Source organism: Notamacropus eugenii, chromosome 1, assembly GCF_028372415.1.
Source record: "Notamacropus eugenii isolate mMacEug1 chromosome 1, mMacEug1.pri_v2, whole genome shotgun sequence".
NCBI classification, from domain to species: domain Eukaryota; kingdom Metazoa; phylum Chordata; class Mammalia; order Diprotodontia; family Macropodidae; genus Notamacropus; species Notamacropus eugenii.
Genome location: NC_092872.1, coordinates 239,293,914 through 239,312,201, shown reverse-complemented (window position 1 = coordinate 239,312,201; position 18,288 = coordinate 239,293,914). Strand labels below are relative to the sequence as shown.

Below are 18,288 nucleotides of genomic sequence, written 5' to 3'. Positions count from 1 at the left end.
CTCATTTGATTTTGTTTGTGTTAAAAGAACCATAGCTTCCAGGAATAGGGGAGTAAGAGCATCATTGTTCTTTGCTCTGTCAGACTGCATCTGGAGTCTTGGGTTCAGTTCTTGATGCCTTGGTTTGAGAAGGACTTAGATAAACTGGAGTGTATGCAGAGAAGGACAAGCAATGGTAAATGGCCTTGAGTCCATGTTATAAGGAGGATCTACTGAAGCAACTGGTGATATTCAGCCTGAAAAAGAGGGGACTCAGGAACAGGATAGTGGTCTTTCAGAATTTCAGGGTCTCTTATGCAGTGCAACAATTAGACTTTTTTCCATTTGACTCCAGAGGGCAATACCAGGAAGAATGGGTAGAAGCTACAAAGAAGGGCAAGTGGGTCTGGGCCTGAAGTCATGAAGGCCTGAGTTCAAATTCTCCATCTGATACTTATTAACTGTGTGTCCCTGGGTAAGTCATGTAACCTCTATCAGCTTCAGTTTTCTTATCAATAATATGAGGATAACAGTAGCTTCACAAGGTTGTTGTAAGGATCAAGTGAGGTGTATTAATTATGCATATTAATGTAGTAAGTGCTCTGAAAACTGAAAACACTGCATAAACGTTAGCTATTATTATTATTTAGATTCAGTGTCAGGAAAACTAACAATTGAAGTTGTTCATAAGTGGAATGAGCTGCTTCTAGAGGTGGTGTGTTCTCTCTCCTTGGAGGTGTCCAGGCAGAGGCCGAATGACTGTTTTGGGGGTATGTTGTGGTGAGCCTCCCCTTTGTCTATGGATTGGATTAGATGGCTACTCAAGTTCCTTCTAACTCTCAGGTTTTGTTTCGAATTCTGTTGGGCTGTGAGTTCATCTCTACAGGGAAGTCCTGACTTCTTATGAAAGGGAACTGTGCTTGGTGGATAGCTTTCATACCTGTGGAAAATACTTAGTGTTTTGTGGGAAGATTTATCACTTTTTCTCAATCATATAGAATTTTTCACACTCCTCAATTTGCTATTGGAAGGGCACCTGTTGAGGTGCGGGGGTGGGTGGGTTGAGGATCATTTCATCAGAATCCAGAGAAATCCTAGTCTTTCTACCATGTTCCTCTTGGAAAGAAGATCTGCCACAAGGAATGTTTCCTCTTCTCTTTACCTCCCCCTCATTCCCCATTTCTTCTCTTTCTTCTTCTTCTTCTTGTTCTTCTTCTTCTTCTTCTCCTTCTTCTTCTCCTTTTCCTTCTTCTTCTTCTTCTTCTTCTTCTTCTTCTTCTTCTTCTTCTCCTTCTTCTCCTTCATCTCCTTTTTCTCCTTCTTCTTCTCCTTCTCCTTCTTCTTCTTCTTCTTCTTCTTCTTCTTCTTCTTCTTCTCCTTCTTCTCCTTCATCTCCTTTTTCTCCTTCTTCTTCCCCTTCTCTTCTTCTTCTCCTTCTCCTCCTCCTTCTCCTTTTCCCCTTTCTTCTCCTTCTCTTTTTCTCCTTCTCCTTCTTCTCTTCTTCTTTCTCTTCTTCTCCTTTTCCTCCTCTTTCTCTTCCTCTTCCTCCTCCTTCTTTTCATTAGCATAGAAAAATTCATACAAGAAACTCACTTTGCTAATGAAGATAAGCAACTTCTTTTATCATCTTATTTATTTTACTTGATATATATAAAATAAATTATTATGAGAAGCAGTTCATGGTCTTCACCACACTGCCGAAGGGGTCCATGACCGATAAAAGGGTTAAACACCTGTGGTAGAGTATTGGACTTGAATTTAGTAAGATGAAATTCTATAAGGGATAAATGTAAGACTTACAGATGGGTTCAAAAAATCAATTTCACAAGTATAAGATAGGGGAGGCATTTTGAAGAAAAGCAATTTCTAGTCTTAGAAAGTTGCCTGGGGCCACTAAGAAGATAATTAACTTGCCTAGAGTCATCCGGCTAATATGTATCAAGAGTAAGCCTTGAATCTGGGTCTGCCTTCCTGGCTGGAAAGCTTATGCCATTATACCTCCCCTCCTCATTCCTCTCTTTTCCCCCATCACAGAGTGAGGACAAACTGAATGATCTGTGTACAACAAAGATGCCCCGGACAAGCCTCTGATATAGCACAAGAAAGCATCTTTGTAATTTTTGCCGGTGCAAAGGCAATGTCTCTAGACAACTGGAAAATGGAGCCAAAAGATGAATGAACCATTCTTAGCTGTGGTCTCATCTTTGCATAATTAGCATGTGAAGTTCCAGGTGCCCCCTGGTGGCTTGAAGTTGCCCTGTGTTTCAAAGACCTCTAACAGGTAGGGAAACTGAGGTGTTGGTGTTGCCTTGGAAGTGGGCTACAGTCCTGTGCATGCCCCACATGACCCTTTTGGGTTTCCATAGAAACTTGGACTTGACTGAGCTGTTTTATGACTTGCTTTTATTTACAAGGCATTCCAGCTTTCTGTCTTCTTGCCCATTATCCATAAATCACATATGGTCTTTTTTGTGCTTGATTAGAAGATCCCATGGCTGGGCCCACATCTGAGCCTCCTCCCCCAATCCCTGGCTTCACGTGGAGCAGGTGGGATGACCTGGAAGGTGGGACTGCAGCACCTGCTTTCAGGATCTTCCCTCCACCTACCCCCAACCCCCAGGGAGACCTCTGCATGGCAGAGGGAGGGGAGACATGGGACAAGGGATCCCTGGGAACCAGTTTCTTCCACTTTGGATATTTGCTGCTGCCGCTCTCCAAGGCTGAATCTTCTCCAGCTTCCAGCATTTAACATTCCACAGCCCTCCTGTGATGCTTTATAGCTTTTTTCCAAGGGCTGGCAGGTGTGGATGTAGTACCTGCTACAGCATTGAGCCCCTGGCTTTTGGCATCCGAGATGAGAGACTTGTCACCTCTCGATTCATGGGCCAAGCCTTTTGCAGAAAGCATGCTGGTGTGTCTCCCTGTTTCTCCTGTCATTTTTCTTCACTTAATTCCTCATTCCTGCCACCATCCTCAGCTTTGCTTGCTCTTACCCTCTTCCTGATTTTCCTATAAGACTCGGCTAATCTGACATCCTCATCTGAAGGCCACTTTTGGTGGAGATGGGGGAGGAGGAAGGAGTCAAATGATTCCTGTCTCCAGTCACCACCTGCAGCCTGATTAGCTGTGGGTATTTTTCCCCTTAGTTTACTCAGAGACGAGTGCTACGTGATGGGGCATACATATTCTTTGGAAATCCAAAGCTGTACAGACAGTCAGCCCAGAGAACCAGGAGCATCACCTGGAAGTTTGCCTATGGCCCTCTTTCCTCCTACATCTTCTCAGGCTCCTCTTTTCTACCTAGAACTGCTTGTAGTTGTTGTTTTTAAATGGTTTTAGAGGACAGTCTTACTCTGCTATCTCTTCCACAGTCTCTAGAATGAGAATCTCTCACAAATCCCCTTGGTTATCAGAGCAGGTTGGTGGGTCCAGGGCTGGAAAAAGGAAAAATTGAGATTGTAGCACCTGTGGCAACCTTAGTATCACATGAGACATCCCCCAGAAGGCCTACTCTCAGTTCTAGGCTCTGTAGGGGTCTGCATTCACTCCAAGCCATTCTTCATGAGCCCTCCACCAGTGTTTCCACTTTTGCTGCTGATCACTCAGAGGTCACAGTTAATTAAAACAGAAGGTACTTGAGTACTTACGTACTTTCTGTCATCTTGCCCATTATCCATAAATCACATATGGTCTTTTTGGTGCTTGATTAGAAGATCCCATGGCTGGACCCACAGCTGACCCCATCCCCCAACCGCAGCCTGGGACAGGTGGGATGACCTGGAGTGTGGAGCTGCAGCACCTGCTTTCAGCATCTTCCCTCCACCTACCCCCGACTCCAGGGAGACCTCTGTGTAGTAGAGGGAGGGGAGACATGGGACAAGGCATCCCTGGGAATTATCCTGGGAGAGTACATAATAAGATTTGTAGTAGAATATTCCCCTCATAAATACACTCTCGCTCACAAATGTATACTCCATCAGTAAAGAAAACTAGCATGCCGAGGAATCTTCCACAAGGTGCTCTGATATCAGTACTGCTCTCACTAGGGCTGACCCTCTCTGGGTACTTGTCTTTGCCTGCCTATCTCTTCTGGGCATTGTTCCTTGCTAGTGTATTTGGGTCTAATTTATTTAGGCCAGTCTAGCCACCTCAATTTCCTTCTGTTTGCATATTATGGCTAGAGTTGTTGCCTGATAAAAGCAGACTGAGAGTTCTTTTGTCATAGCCATCATACACAGCTAACAAAAATCAGAGTGCTTCCAGGCTGAAAGTAGATTTTTCCTTTTTTTACTCCTGTGTTAGGGCTGGAAATTAAAGCTTTGTTGTTGTTGTTACTTGTGACTGCTTGACTTATGAATAGTTACTCTTATACGTCCTCAGTCTCTGACTTAGATGCAGATGAATTTGAGTCAGGACTGAGGAATCTAGGTGAGTATTCACCATCCATCTTGCCCAAATTTCTTCCTTTATTATGCAGACATGGTAGCATCAGAGGCTGAGTATTTGGTGCTGCATTTAAGCCAATGAAAATCCCAATATTTCTATCAAATGTTAATACATAGTATAGTTTCTGTATGTCATGGGGCTTTCCAACCAGAATCACCCAGTGATTGAAGAGGTGGGTAGAGGATTGGTTGAATCTTCATACACTCAGAGTGGTTACCTTGCTTGAGAGCAGTGTGACCTTGGTATGCCCAAGTAGTGGTTGCAGGGGGAGGGGATTGTGAGTCCCAGGTCTGTTGTTTAATGTGGTCCACAGAATCTTAGATGATTCACTAGGGAGCAGGCTCATTCAGTTTGCTAAGTATATTTGCATGGACTCATCCTGTTTAATGTAAGAAAAAACTTCCTAACATTAAGAAATATTGAATAGAATGGACCACCTCTGAATGTAATGGCATCCCTTTCATTCTTCAAAGGATGGCTGGATGACCATTTGCAGGGAGCTGTTGTAGAGAGAGTTCTTGTTCCTCTAAAGGTTGAAGAAAATGGCATCCAAGATCCTTCCAACTCCAAGATTCTATGTTTCTTGGAGGACAGCAGTTCTAGAAAGATGTTCCGACTTCAGAAAGGCTTTGGTGAACTAAAAATGTGTTTCCCACCAAAGGAGAATCAAAATGGACAAGTCCTGGCCACGTGGATGGGAAGAAAAATCCTACTGCCTTAATAGAAAATGAAAATGGCCTAGCTCTGCTAGAGCAGGAGAAACATGATCCTGTGATCTTTACTCATGACTCAAGAGGGTGACCTTTATATGAAGCAAAAATAGAGCCTGATTCTAGAATGAAGAGACAGACAGACTAATGAGGGTCTCCTGTCACTGATCACCTGACTCTCAGGCTGAAAGGAAGAGGAAGAGGAAGTAGGATTAGTTAGTTAAGTGTCATGAAGACTGAAAATTGTTTTACCAAACTCAATACTGAGTTTGATGATCAAATATTTCCCATTACACTGAGGAACCTCCAAAATAGAATTAAATGAAGCATGAGGATTTAGGTTAGATACAAGGCAGAATTTCATAGCACTTATTAAACTAAAAACTAGCATAGATTCTAATGCCTTAGAATCCTAGTGGAAAGGGTCTCAAATAAATATCTGAAGTTGGAGTCCTTGCCTGCAGCCTCCTTAAGTGACAGTAGATATAGCCTAGCGTGTCTGGGCAGTGAGAAGACACTCTAGCGCCAGGGGCACTTTTCTCCTACTGTCTTCCCTTTGCCCCTTCCCCTGACCCTATCCCAGCTAGCTGCTTTACAGCTCATGTGACTCTGATGACATGAGAGTCTTTAACCTTACTCCTTCCAGTGACTTGGGACACCAAGTCTTCTAAGTTCTTCCAGACCTTTCCTCCTCTGCCTTGCCTCCATACCTTCCAGACTGCCAGGAACAGTCATCTGAGCTCAGGATGTAACCCCTAGGCCTTGCCATGGGCCCTAGCTTTGCACCATTAGGAAGTCCAGGCCTTGCCAAATGATCAACAGTTACTCTTTTTTCTGTGTACTCTTTCTCCCAATCAAATTGCTTGAGAACAGAAGCTGTCATGCATTTTATCTTTGTATACTGAACTCATTTAATGTACTATGCACATAGCTTAATAACTTAAATGCTTTTATGGTTTTTTTTTTTTCATACTGTTGCTGCTTGAAGACTTCCAGTGATGTGGGACTCACTACCTGTCAGGGCATCTGATTCCATTTTGGAATAGCTCTAGTTGTTTAAGGAAGTTTTTCTTCATACTTAACCCAAATCTACCACCTTATAATGTCTACCCTTTGGGGACAAGAAGAACAAATCTAATCTCTTCCAGATGTCAGCCTCTCTTATACATGAAGACTATTCTCTTCTCCAGGCTGGATATCCCCTTGTTCCTTTAACCTGACCCTCTATGGCTTGGTTTGGTCTCCTCTCACCATTCTTGAAGTCATCTTCTTCTATGTGCTCTCCAGCTTGTTAATCTCCTGAAAATGAATTCTGCCTGGATGCAGAGGAATGAACTAGAAGGCTGTTGGTGTAATGCAACTTTTGAGTGTTTAAATCCATGCACATAATGCTAGGGCTGTTGCAGATGTTGATGGGCTGAGATTTCTTTCAACCTGAATGTCACCGCTGCAGCAGGTCCACATCTGTTGATCAAGGAGTTTTCAGCTTCCATTTTGCTTTGATTAACTCAACAAGACAGTTCATGCTGTCCTGTCTAATCCATCAGGTACCTTGGTTGTGATTGCCTTTGAGAGGAACATTCAGTACCTTCTTTGGGGACAGAAGCTCTCCTTTTGGGGGAAGGAAAGCATGTCTGATGCTCAGTGAGCAAGGATCCACAGGAGCACAGTGGTGGTAGTTGATAGACAGAAGGAACACTTAGGGACTTTCTCTTTTTTTTAAACTCATTTCACAGGCTCCAGGAAAAAAGAAAAATGGTGACCTCATAGATACTAAGGACACTTTAGTACCAGAAGTGACTAGGAGCAAGAATAAGTAAGGCAGTAAAACTGAAGGAAGGAAAATCCTCTCTGGTGCTCATAACATTGAACCTGCAGCCAAGACACCCTGGTTGTATTCCGAAACCATGATGTGTTACTGTATGGCCTGGGATAAGTTGATGAACCTGTCTGTGACCTTATTTATGAAATAATATTCTTTGCTCCTGGTAATTTTTATGAGCCATAATAATAACTTTGTATCTTTTCCAATGCCTGGTTCCCTATTTTGCACACAGCAGGTACCTGATAAATGTATATTTGTTGAATTATTGAAGGATTGATTCAAAGAATTGAGGATGTTTATCCTGGAAAAGAAATTTAAAGGGGGTATGATAATTTTCCTTCAGTTATTTCATAGGTTGAACTGGTATTGTTCAAGAATTTGGCCCTATTGTGGGATCTTTAAAAGTAGTTTTTATTTATTCAAGGCTAATTTTCCAATTATGGATTGATTATAGAGGGCATGAGGATAGAGAACATTGAAGCATATAAACTGCAAGAGAGACCAGCTGTTGGAAATCTGATCAGTGAAGAAAGAGGAGAAGAGAAGGGAAAAGGTGAGAAGGGGACCTAAGTCCCGTTTTCACTTAAGTCCATTTCAAAACTGTTTATGTTAGAACTTTGGCAGCAGTCTGTTAACAGGGACCAAAGACAGCTGAGCAAGTATGCATCTGCTCTGGGGGAAAAGACCTCCTATAAATAATACCTTGTCTAGGGCCCCCCAATAACACAGCTTATATAACAAATTGGCGAGGGAAGCAGACAATTTCCTATGGCAGTTAGCCACGAGTTAGCTACAAGAATGAAACAAAACAAAAAAGGACCAAAAAAAGCCAAAACAACTGAGGATCTTGTTTTTTGAAAATATAGAGGATGAGAGGAATTTATGTGTCTGCCAGGGCCCTGTAAAAATGTCTATGTGTAGAGTACAAACTCATCTCCTTATCAGAGCCAAAGGTGAAAGGTTGGAAGGAATGACTTTATCTTCAATGTTATCAAGGAGACTGAAGGGAGAATTTTTTTTTAACACTGCTACTTTTATTACTGTTCTCTTCTGGCCCTTAGTATAGTGCCTGGCATAGAGGATGTTCTTAATAAATGACTTGCTGCCATATGAAGGTTAGGACTTGGGAAGACAAAGACTTAGGAAGAAAACAGCTCATTAAGAAGATGGTCTGTGAGGATGGAATTTAGATTTTTCAGCTGTGACTTAATATGTAGAAATGACAGGCTCTTGGCCAGGGATGAAGCATACCTGACAAGTGATGGTAAAAACATAGAAGGCTGGAGTACTTTGAATCTGACCAAGAAGACTTTAACTGACAATAGAAGGGGAAGGAGAAAATTGCCTGTATAATATGCCGAGCCAGATAACATAGAGCATAGCAGGTACAACATAGAAAAAAGGCTATTAACAGGGAGGAGCAATAATTAACAGGAGACAGTTTCCAAGAAGGGAGATAGCAATGAAATTTTATATCTGTTTCTATAGATATGTATGTGTATATGTATGCACATATACATATACACATATAGGAACAAGATGTGGATAACAAATAATTTATAGATTATATATATATATGTATATATACACATATATTTATATATATGTATATTTTCCTTCCAGACTTAGGATTTTTATCAGTGTAGGGAATGCCCAGTGTGGAAATGTTCTCTACCAATTCAAGTCAGCACCTCATCTACAACTTCTAGTCCTAGAGAGTTGCTTAGGGGCATGGAATGGTTAAGTGACTTGTCCATAGTACCCTAGTCATGTAGGGTGTCTACATGACTAGAGACAGACAGACTAATGAGGGTCTCCTGTCACTGATCACCTGACTCTCAGGCTGAAAGGAAGAGGAAGAGAGTTCTTGTTCCTCTAAAGGTTGAAGAAAATGGCTGTCTCAGAAGCAGGATTTGAATCCAGGTTTTCCTGACTCCAAGGCTAGCCCTCCTGTGCCTCACCACTTCTCATAGATCTTAATGCAGGGAGACAAATTTAGCTTTGTAGGTATCACCGAGATTTGGATAGGATTCATGAATTGCCTATGGCTGCAAAATATATCATTCAAACATCACAGAATAGATGAAAAGAAGTGGTAGAATAACATTGTGTAATAAGAAAATATATTCATTTGAAGAAGTCTAAGAATTAGAGGGAAGGAGATAAAGGTCATATGAGTAAAAATAAATGGAGAAAGAAATAGAGACCATACTACAGATTACTTGGCCAGAAGGAAGAAATAAACATGGAGTTAATGAAATAAATCATACACTTGGCATAAAGAATTGAAAGTTATGTTGGGAGACTTTAGTTATTTTGACACATGCTTCAGTTTCTCTCAACCAAAAACTGAGTAATTGATTCATTCTTGATTCAAGAGACAAAGGGAACGATATGGTGATTATCCTAGATCCAGAATTGTGAGATCACATCATTATAGATTTAGAGCCATAAGGATTCTAGATATGTAGTCCACTCCCTCTCCTTTAACAGTTTAGGTCAGACCCCTATCATCACAGACCTCTTGGTGGGTACTAGAGCCCACAGAAAATGTGACCCACTGTGTGTTGGGTAATGTGATGTGAACTGAAAGGCTGAGAGCTTGTGGGATTGTCTTCACTACAAGGGCAGCCCCAGCAAATAGGAGGTGGTAACATTCTGGAAAGTCACTGGACACGAGTTAGGCAGGATGGGAGCTGTATCAGGTTCTGGTTCTCTCGTATATTTTATAAGCAGCTTCTAGGACTGCAGGACAAAGTTGTCCGACATTGAGGAGTACTTAGCAGGCTGCAATGGCTACTTTAAATTATTTTTGAAAAAATTAAACTGCTCTGTCTCTGTCTCTGTCTCTATCTCTCTCTCTCTTCCTCTCTCTCCCTTCTCCCCTTTCTTCCCTTTCTCTGACACCCTCCCATCTCTGTCTCTTCTCCTATCTCTTTCTCCTCCCTTTCCCCTTCCTCTTTCTTTTTTTCTCTCTCCTCCTTCTTTTCTCCTCTTCTCCTTTTCTCCTTCTCCTGCTCCTCCTTCTTCTTCTCTTCTCCTTCTCCTCCTCCTCCTCCTCTTTTTCTCTTTTATTAACTGCTGTCTGATCATGGCTGCAGACTCACACACCATACCATTCCCAATAAATATAGTAATGATGCATTTTCTGTTTCGAGCTTTTATGATCTCTTAGCTTGGGAGAGAAAAGGCCCACCTGAAATGCCGTCAGTCATGCTTCTTGTGGTCTTTGCTTCTTTAATTCCCTCTTTATTTTCATCCCTGCTGCCCTTCCCTCCCCCACCACATTTCCTCCTCCTCCTGTTATCGATCTCTCTGCCCTTTCTGTCTCTGATTTTATTTCTTCTTGGGCAGTTCCTCAGAATCCAGAGGTGATTTCCCACTACAAAACTAGAACATAGCTTAGCTTTTACCTGCTCAAGTGTTTCTCTTATGTGATTGACTATCACGAGTGTCTGGAGAACATAATCCAAATGAGAGTCTTTTTGTGGAGAAGCTCAAGTCTCATTTTTACCTGCAGTCATTAGCCTGAAAGGGGACTTACACGATCAGCCTGGACAAAGATGTGGCTTAATTTGGTCTTTGCCCATTCCTTACTAAAACTCACCAACCCAGAATCCTTTGGGTGTGCTAGAAGCTCACTGTTTGGGAGGAAGTGCTTTATAGATCTGCTTTATGTCTTAGAAGAGAAATAATCGGGACTGTTTCTGGGACTGTTGCATGATGAGATGAATGAGGAGGAAAGAGAGGGAGAAGGGGGAAGGAGAGGAGAAAAGAGGAGAAGGGAAGGAGAGCAGAGGGGAGGGGAGGAGAGGAGAGAGAGACATACAGAGAGAGACTGAGAGAAAAAATGGAGAGGAAGAAAGAGACAGAAATAGAGGGACAGAAAGACAGATAACACAGAGAGAGACAGAGATAGAGTGAGATAGAGATAGGAGGGAGAGAGAGAGACAGAGACAGAGACAGAGATAGAGTTGAAGAGAGTGGAAGAAAGAGACAGACACAGAGAAAGAGGGAAAGAAACAGAGACACACAGAGAGGGAGAGAGGCAGAGAGACAGAGACAGAAACACAAACACAGAGGAGAATGGGGAAGAGGGAGAGATAGAGACAGGGACAGAAACAAAACAGTTGTAAGTGGAAAGGCTCTAACCAAAGCCAAGGAAATTCTGAGACAAGTAATTTCTGTTAAGTTCCTCTAAAAGTATAACAGGTGCCAGGTGGCTGGACTTCTTTCTTATCTATTGTTTATTTCTGATTGACAGTGAAAGCCTCAGACATCAGCAAAGTGTTTTCAGTCATTCATTCAGAAATTCAGACCTATGATGCAGATGCCTGGGTGGCAAATGAAAACCCTTTGATCGTGTGTGTGTGTGTGTGTGTGTGTGTGTTTGTGTGTGTATAGTGGGGGGTTAGGTTTGCATGGAAGATCTTTTTTTCTGCTTGCAATCACCTGGCAAAGGCCAGGCTTCAGATGAGGAAGGAAAAATATCTGACCCCACTATAGGATGAGTTACTGAATTTGTAAAAAGTAACAAGTTTCTTTAGGGTTGTTTGTTTAATTATGATTTAATTATCCAGGGCTTTATTTCTCAATCAATCAATAAGCATTTTAAGTTTCTATCTACCTGGCACTATGCTGGGTACAAAGACAAAAATAAAACAATCCCTCTTCTCAAAGAGGTTACTTTTTATTCTTGAAGACAACAAATACATATAGAATTATATACAGAATAAATACAAAGGAGTTAGGGAGGGAAGAAGAGAGGGAGAGCATTAGCAGTATGGTTTGGATTTTTTGGGGGGGTTAGGTTGAATCAGGATAGGTTTTAGGTAGAACAGTGATGTCAAACTCAAATATAAATGGATCCCTGAAGCATGTTGACCTAGAAAACCACAAATTAACATTATCTATGTTGTACTGTATTTTGAAGCAACCAGGTGGCTAAAAAGAGTGCTGGGCTTGGAATCAGGAAGACTTATTTTCCTGAGTTCAAATTCAGCCTCAGATGCTTACTGGCTGTGTGACCCTGGGCAAGTCACTTAACCTCTATCTGCCTCAGTTTCCTCATCTGCAAAATCAGCTAGAGAAAGAAAGGGCAAATCACTCTGGTATCTTTGCCAAGAAAATCTCAGTGAGGTCATGAAGAGTCAGACATGACTGAAACTACTGAACAACATTCTGTTTTTATTTATTTTGATAGACATTTTCCAATTATATTTTAATCTGGTTCAGAGAATTCCTAGGCCCCTTGTGGGCTGTGAGTTTGGCATCTCTAAGGTGTTACTTGAACTGTATCTTGAAGGAAGAGAGTGATTCTATGAAGTCGAGATGAGGAAGGAGAGAATTCTGGGCATGGACGACTGTCAGACAAAGGTCCAGTGATGGGAGATGGAATGTCCTGTTTGAAGAACAGAGCAAGTGAGTTTGGCTGTATTAAATACTGTGGGAGGGAGAAAAATAGTAAATGAAGTCAGAAAGAGGTTGGGGCCAGATTGTGAGTCCTTAAAAGCTAACCAGAGGAGTTCTCATTTGTTCCTAGAAGCAACAAAGAGTCACTGGCATTATGAGTAGGGAAGCAGTGGTGTAGAGGATGGGCTTCTTTGGGGAGAGACCTGAGAGGTCAATTAAGAGACAGGTGCAACCATTGAGATGAGAAGTGATGACTGTGGGATCACAGATTTTGATCTGGAAAGGACTCTAGACATCATCCAGTCCTTCATCTTACACATAATGACATGGAGAGGTTATCTTGCCAGAGGTCACAGAGGTAGGAAGCCAAAGGTGGGATCAGAACTTAGGTCCTCTGACTCTTTCCACTGTGGAAGTCAGGAGAAAGAGTCATATGTGAAAGATGTCATGGAATATACAAGTGTAAGAGAGAGGATCTGCTCTCAAGGAGGTTAGACTCCAGTTGGGGAGATGCCACCATTACCTTGGAGCCTGCCTCTCAGACAGAAGATATTGCCCTCTAGGAATGGACAGAACAAGAACATTTTGTCCTGAAGCCTCTCTTTGATCATTGTCAGGTAGCGGATTTTGGAAGTCACGAATGACTCAGCAACTGCTCTGAGCTGTCTGGATTTGTTTCGTAGACATAAAGGCCTGTACCTTTCATGGAGGTTAAAGAAGAGGATGGGGGCACAGTGAAAGGCTGTGAACAAACCCCTCGATCCCTAACTTCCATAGGGTCCCATGAAGGCAGGGTCTACAAAAAGAATTCTTGGGCTTATGGAGGTTTGGGTAAGTTAAGTAGATGAATGTGGCTGGCTGTGAAATGGATGGCCGGGCTGAAAATTCCAGTCTGACTTTGATTGTGATCAATAAAATTCACCTTTTTTCCTCTGTCTCTTTTCATTTCTTCATCTCAGATTCCTTGCTGTGTATTTAGACCCTGACTCTCTGCCTTGATTTACCCTTCTAGTACTGTTATTGACAATTACTTGTTAATTGGTCACTTGTTATGACGTTTACTAATAATTATCCATGTTTGAAGTTCTACTTGTTTATCAGGTTCCGAACGTTAGCCCGAGTCAGGTAGCCTCTGACAGTTGCCTCAGTCTTTCCAGCCTCCCTTGAGACCTGGTCTCTGGAACCCTTGTATATTTTGACCCTAATGCCTGCCTAGTGATTTAAGACTCACCCTTAAGTCTCCCAATCCAGGGATCTGTCCAGTTAATGGGCCACGGACATTTTTGTGATTTTGTCAAGTATCTTACAGACAAGATTTCGTTTGACCGTGATGACCACTCCATCAGGGAGGTATTACACATGTTTGAGGTGTGTGTGTGTGTGTGTGTGTGTGTGTGATTTCCTCTTTGTAGGGAGACCCCAATGAAGAAACTCCCACTTCCCCTATAGATTGGCAGCTCTCTTTGGACTTTTTGGCTTAAAGCGCTGCCTGATCTTCGGAGAGTTTCAGTGACTCGACACCACCAATATGTGTCTGAGGTGGGACTTGAAACCATGTCCTCCTGGCTCTTCACGTCAGCTTTCCATCCATGATGCTGCCTCCTCCTTCAGGGGCTTAAGATGCTCACTTTATAGATAAGGCAGTGGAGACTCAGAAAGTTAGACTGACTTCTCCGTGATCAGAAGAGCAGTGTTTGAGTTCAGCTTTCTCTAACTCTGGGCTCATCCTACCTGCATTGTACTGCAGCCCCAGTGACCCTCCTGCTCCCCATTTCCTGGTGTTACACAAGCCCTTTGGCTTCTCTGGTCAATTCTGACCCCCCACCACCACCACAACCTCCCCTCCCACTGCGTCATTGTGCTGAATTTGGAGGAAAAGAACTTGCGTTCAAATCCATTTTGCCCCCATATTACCTCTGACTTTGTCACCTCCTCACTTAACCCTCCAGGCCTCAGTTTCTTCATCTGTTAAAAAAGATGAAGGAATTCACGTGACCTTTAAGGACCCTTCCCACTCTCAGTCTTTGATCCTATGATTCTCTAGGCATGGCATCCAAACCATTTGCAGTTGCCAGGGGAGCTGGGCATCCTTGGCCTTGAGAAGGCACCCCGTTTGCAGTGTCATCAGCAGCAGAGGACTTGGCTCTCCAAAAGCAAGTTTGCTGCCACGAACTCTTTCTGGCTCCAGCCTGCTTGCTGCTGCTAATTTCATGCCCCTGTGATCCAGGTAATGCTCTGCTGCCTTGAGCCGCCACCCCCGGCTGGAATTGCTTTTTTTCACTCAGCAGGAGCCCAGCTGCCTTTGCTGCGGAGGTCTCGAGGCGGCAGCTGAACAAAAGGTCTTTTGCAGAAATCACTCCGAGGCTTGGGGGCCCGAATCTGCTGCTGCTCATGACTAATTTGCTGCAGTTTCTAAAAAGTGCCCAAATGGCATTCAATGGATAGAAAGCCAAACTGGGGTCTGCCAGAGATAAACTGGCTAATTTCAAACCTGCCACCTCCTTCCCCAAACCTCTTTACCTGGCCTCCAATCCTGGAATTAAATTCTTCTGGAGAAGACCCTTAACACAAGGTCTCAGCACGGCAGAAGAGAGGAAATGTTCCTTGTCATAAAATGGGCTAAAATCTGGCCAGCTGGCTTTAGTGGATTTTTAAATTGTGTTTGAAAGTGAGTCACTCCTTTTCCCCCGACATCCATGAGCAGGGCTGGAGTTTTAGAAATGAAAATAAATTTCATCTTCAGTATCTTAAATGTATTAAGCATCCCATACAGATTGTACCATAGACGTGACCCTGGTAATCTGGGAATCACTCTTCAGCAGTAAGGCATTAGGAGGCCCCCTAGGGCAGAGCCTATCCCTTAGGATTAGTGCCAGGCATGTTCCAATATTCCCATAACAAGGGCCATTCCTGAGGAGTACACCATTAACTGAAAGAGATTTTGGAGAGTTCCAAGTACTCACAAATTGGAACAAACCTGAGAGGTTTCCTAAGAGATGAGTCACTTAGCCCAACTTTCTCTTTTTGGATGTGGCATAGAAGGCTTAGGTGACTTCTCCAGGGAGATTCCAACCCAGTCCTCTGGCTCCAATCCAGGATTCCATTCGCTGTGCTTCATGAATGTTTATGTTTAGTTGTGTTTAACATTGTTCATTCTGTATGAATGGAAAGGCTTTCATTACATCCGTGGACCAGATGGAAGCTGCCCTCCTAAAATGAGATCTCTTTGAAAGGAAAATAAGGTCTAGGTATACGTTGAAAAATAATTATCCAAAATTGCCACTGTTTCCTGTGAAAGGTTTGGCAATGGGTTTTTCAAATAAATGTTTGATCCATTCCCTGCCCCCCATTATTTTCTTTGGCATCATTGCCTTGGTCAGCTTTCTCTTACTTGGGGGCTGCTCATTGGTCTCTCGAGTTTTGTGTGAGCAGCTTTGGGAGAGGGGCCTCTATGCAGAGTTTTATGGTAGTTCTAAGTGGTCTCCAAAAGTAGACACATTTTTTTAATGTAAAAAGGGAACTCAAACCAAAAGGAATAAAAAAACATTTACAAAGCATTGCACAATGTGGTCCAGTGGAAAGAGTCCTAGCTTGGGAGTCTGTGTGACCTCAGGCATCAGTTAATATTTCTGTGCCTTAGTATTCTTATCTGTAAAAAAGTTAAAAACAAATGTGGGACTCAAGGGACTCTGAGGTCTCTCCCAGCTCTAAACCTATGATCCTCAAGGCAGGAAGCCTTTTACCTCTTGGTCATAGCTTTCACCCATTGACATCAGTGAGAAGAAGTCTATAGAGGTAGGGGCCGGGGAAGCCTGTCTTTTCCTGGCTGAGCTGGGTCCTTTCTTTTGGGAAAGAAGGTACCTCAAAGGAAATGTGTTCAATGTCAACCATAACTTCAGACAGCATAGACTGATTTTCACAAAGTCCTCGTTAGATCAAGGAGTCTCCTAGATAGGGCTGAATGTCTGAGCACCCCCAGAGCAGGATCTGGATTAGTTAAGTCAGGAGCTCTGGGTTCTAGTCTGACTGTGCCACTAGCTTACCAGCTGTGTGTGTGGTCTTGAGTAAACCCCATAAATGATTTGGGTTACACTTTCCTTATCTATAAAATGAGAGATCACAGCAACTGGAAGGGATGTTACAGGTCAGCTGGTCCTGGGGCCAAGAAATATTGGGACAGTCTTCATGTCTCACAAGTAGTAAATTGGAAAAGTAGAATGTGAACCCATTTCTTCCAGAGCTCCTTCCCTTGCACCTGCTATCTCCTAGGCTAGTCATAGATGTAGAGCTGGGAGGAGCCTTAGATCTAGGCTGCTAAATGGCAAAGTGAGTAGAGTGCTGGATCTGGAGTCAGAAAGACTTGAGTTCAGATCCATCCTCAGATACATAGAATCTGTGTGACCTTGAGCATTGTCACTTAACCAGTATCTGCCTCGGTTTCCTCAGCTGTAAAATGGGGATAATAATAACATCTACCGTGCACAGCTGTTGTGAGCATCAGATGAGGTGATATTAGGAAAGTGCTTAGAACAGTGCCCGGACACAGCAGCTGCCTAATCAATGCTTCTTCTTTTCCTCCCCTGACCATGTGGTCTGACATTCTAATTTTACAGATGAGGGAACTGAATCCTGAAGAGGTCATGGGACCTCTCAGATACATTTAGCTCTCATAGTCTAAGAGATCGCATGACTTCACATATGTGAAAACCTTTGAAATCTCGAATACAAAGTCAAGTATGATTGTTCTTTCAAAGGTATGACAAATGATGACCTTTGGCCTTCAGAGAATACTGCTATTCTCCCTCAGGAAGCCAGTGCATTGAAAATGCAGGATAATACCTGGTCCTTTCAGGGAATCATCATAGGAGGGTAGGTATTGGCAAAGAAATTAGATTAAAACTACTGGAAGAAAAGGAAAGAAGGATAATTATTTTAGCAGCTTTTCGTTGAGATATTCAAAATGGTAATAAATCCTGTTTGTCTTCCATGGAACTGACCTGAGAACGTGATTTTTTGTTGGGTGTCTGAGGATCAGTGGCCTCAGAGTCCCACCAGGCTTGATGCCACCTCCGAAAACCTCCCCCTGAACCAAATGAGTGGCGGGAGTTTGATAGAGCCTGCCCAGGGTTGAAGAAAGAAACAGATTCCACAAGTGACCCAGCCCCAGTCAAAATACTAATAAATAGAAAAGCAACCATCCTGGCAAAGATGAAAACAAAAGTGGATGCCCACTTTGGTGGGTAAGGAATCTGAGGCATTTGTCCTGGATCACGTGTCAAGGTCATTTAGAGAATCTGAGGCATTTGTCCTGGATCACGTGTCAAGGTCATTTAGAGAATCTGAGGCATTTGTCCTGGGTCACATGTCAAGGTCATTTAGAGAATCTGAGGCATTTGTCCTGGGTCACATATCAAGGTCATTTAGAGAATCCTTGTCAGGAAAATGAAAGGGACCTTAGACACCATCGAATCCACCTCATTCATTTTTTAAAATTACTTTTTTGTAATTTTAAAATTTTATCTTAAATAGAAAATGAGAAAAGAAAAGAAGTTGCCATGTACACAGCAGAACATAAGAGATGACACAGTATTAAAAAATAAGTTTCCATTTCAAGAAAACCTCTGTAATAAATACTACACATGGTTTTCTTGTTGTTTTTCCTTTGTTCTCTGCATGCACTTTTAACTTATTTTTTCCCCTCTTTTACCCCCTTTTCTTGCTTTAAAGAAGGTTACAAGTAAACATGGAGATGTAGATATATAAATAAAAAGATATATGTGTGTATGTGTAATACACACATATATAATGCACACATATATCTATATCTATAAACATGCATGTATATATATACAGACACTCATACACATAGATGTAACACTATCCTATACTTATTTCCACTTGACATCTCTTTCTCTG

General features: G+C 42.4%; 1 protein-coding gene and 1 long non-coding RNA gene across 6 annotated transcripts in view; both read left to right on the top strand.

Annotated features, from left to right (window-relative positions):
- SLC29A3 (solute carrier family 29 member 3) overlaps nt 1–18,288 on the top strand; it is a 70,856-nt gene that overhangs the window by 12,935 nt on the left and 39,633 nt on the right. The window lies entirely within an intron of this gene.
- On the top strand, nt 1,380–13,301 carry LOC140517214 (uncharacterized). The gene is made up of 2 exons (XR_011971510.1): nt 1,380–12,381; nt 12,990–13,301. It is a non-coding gene; the product is annotated as an uncharacterized lncRNA (long non-coding RNA).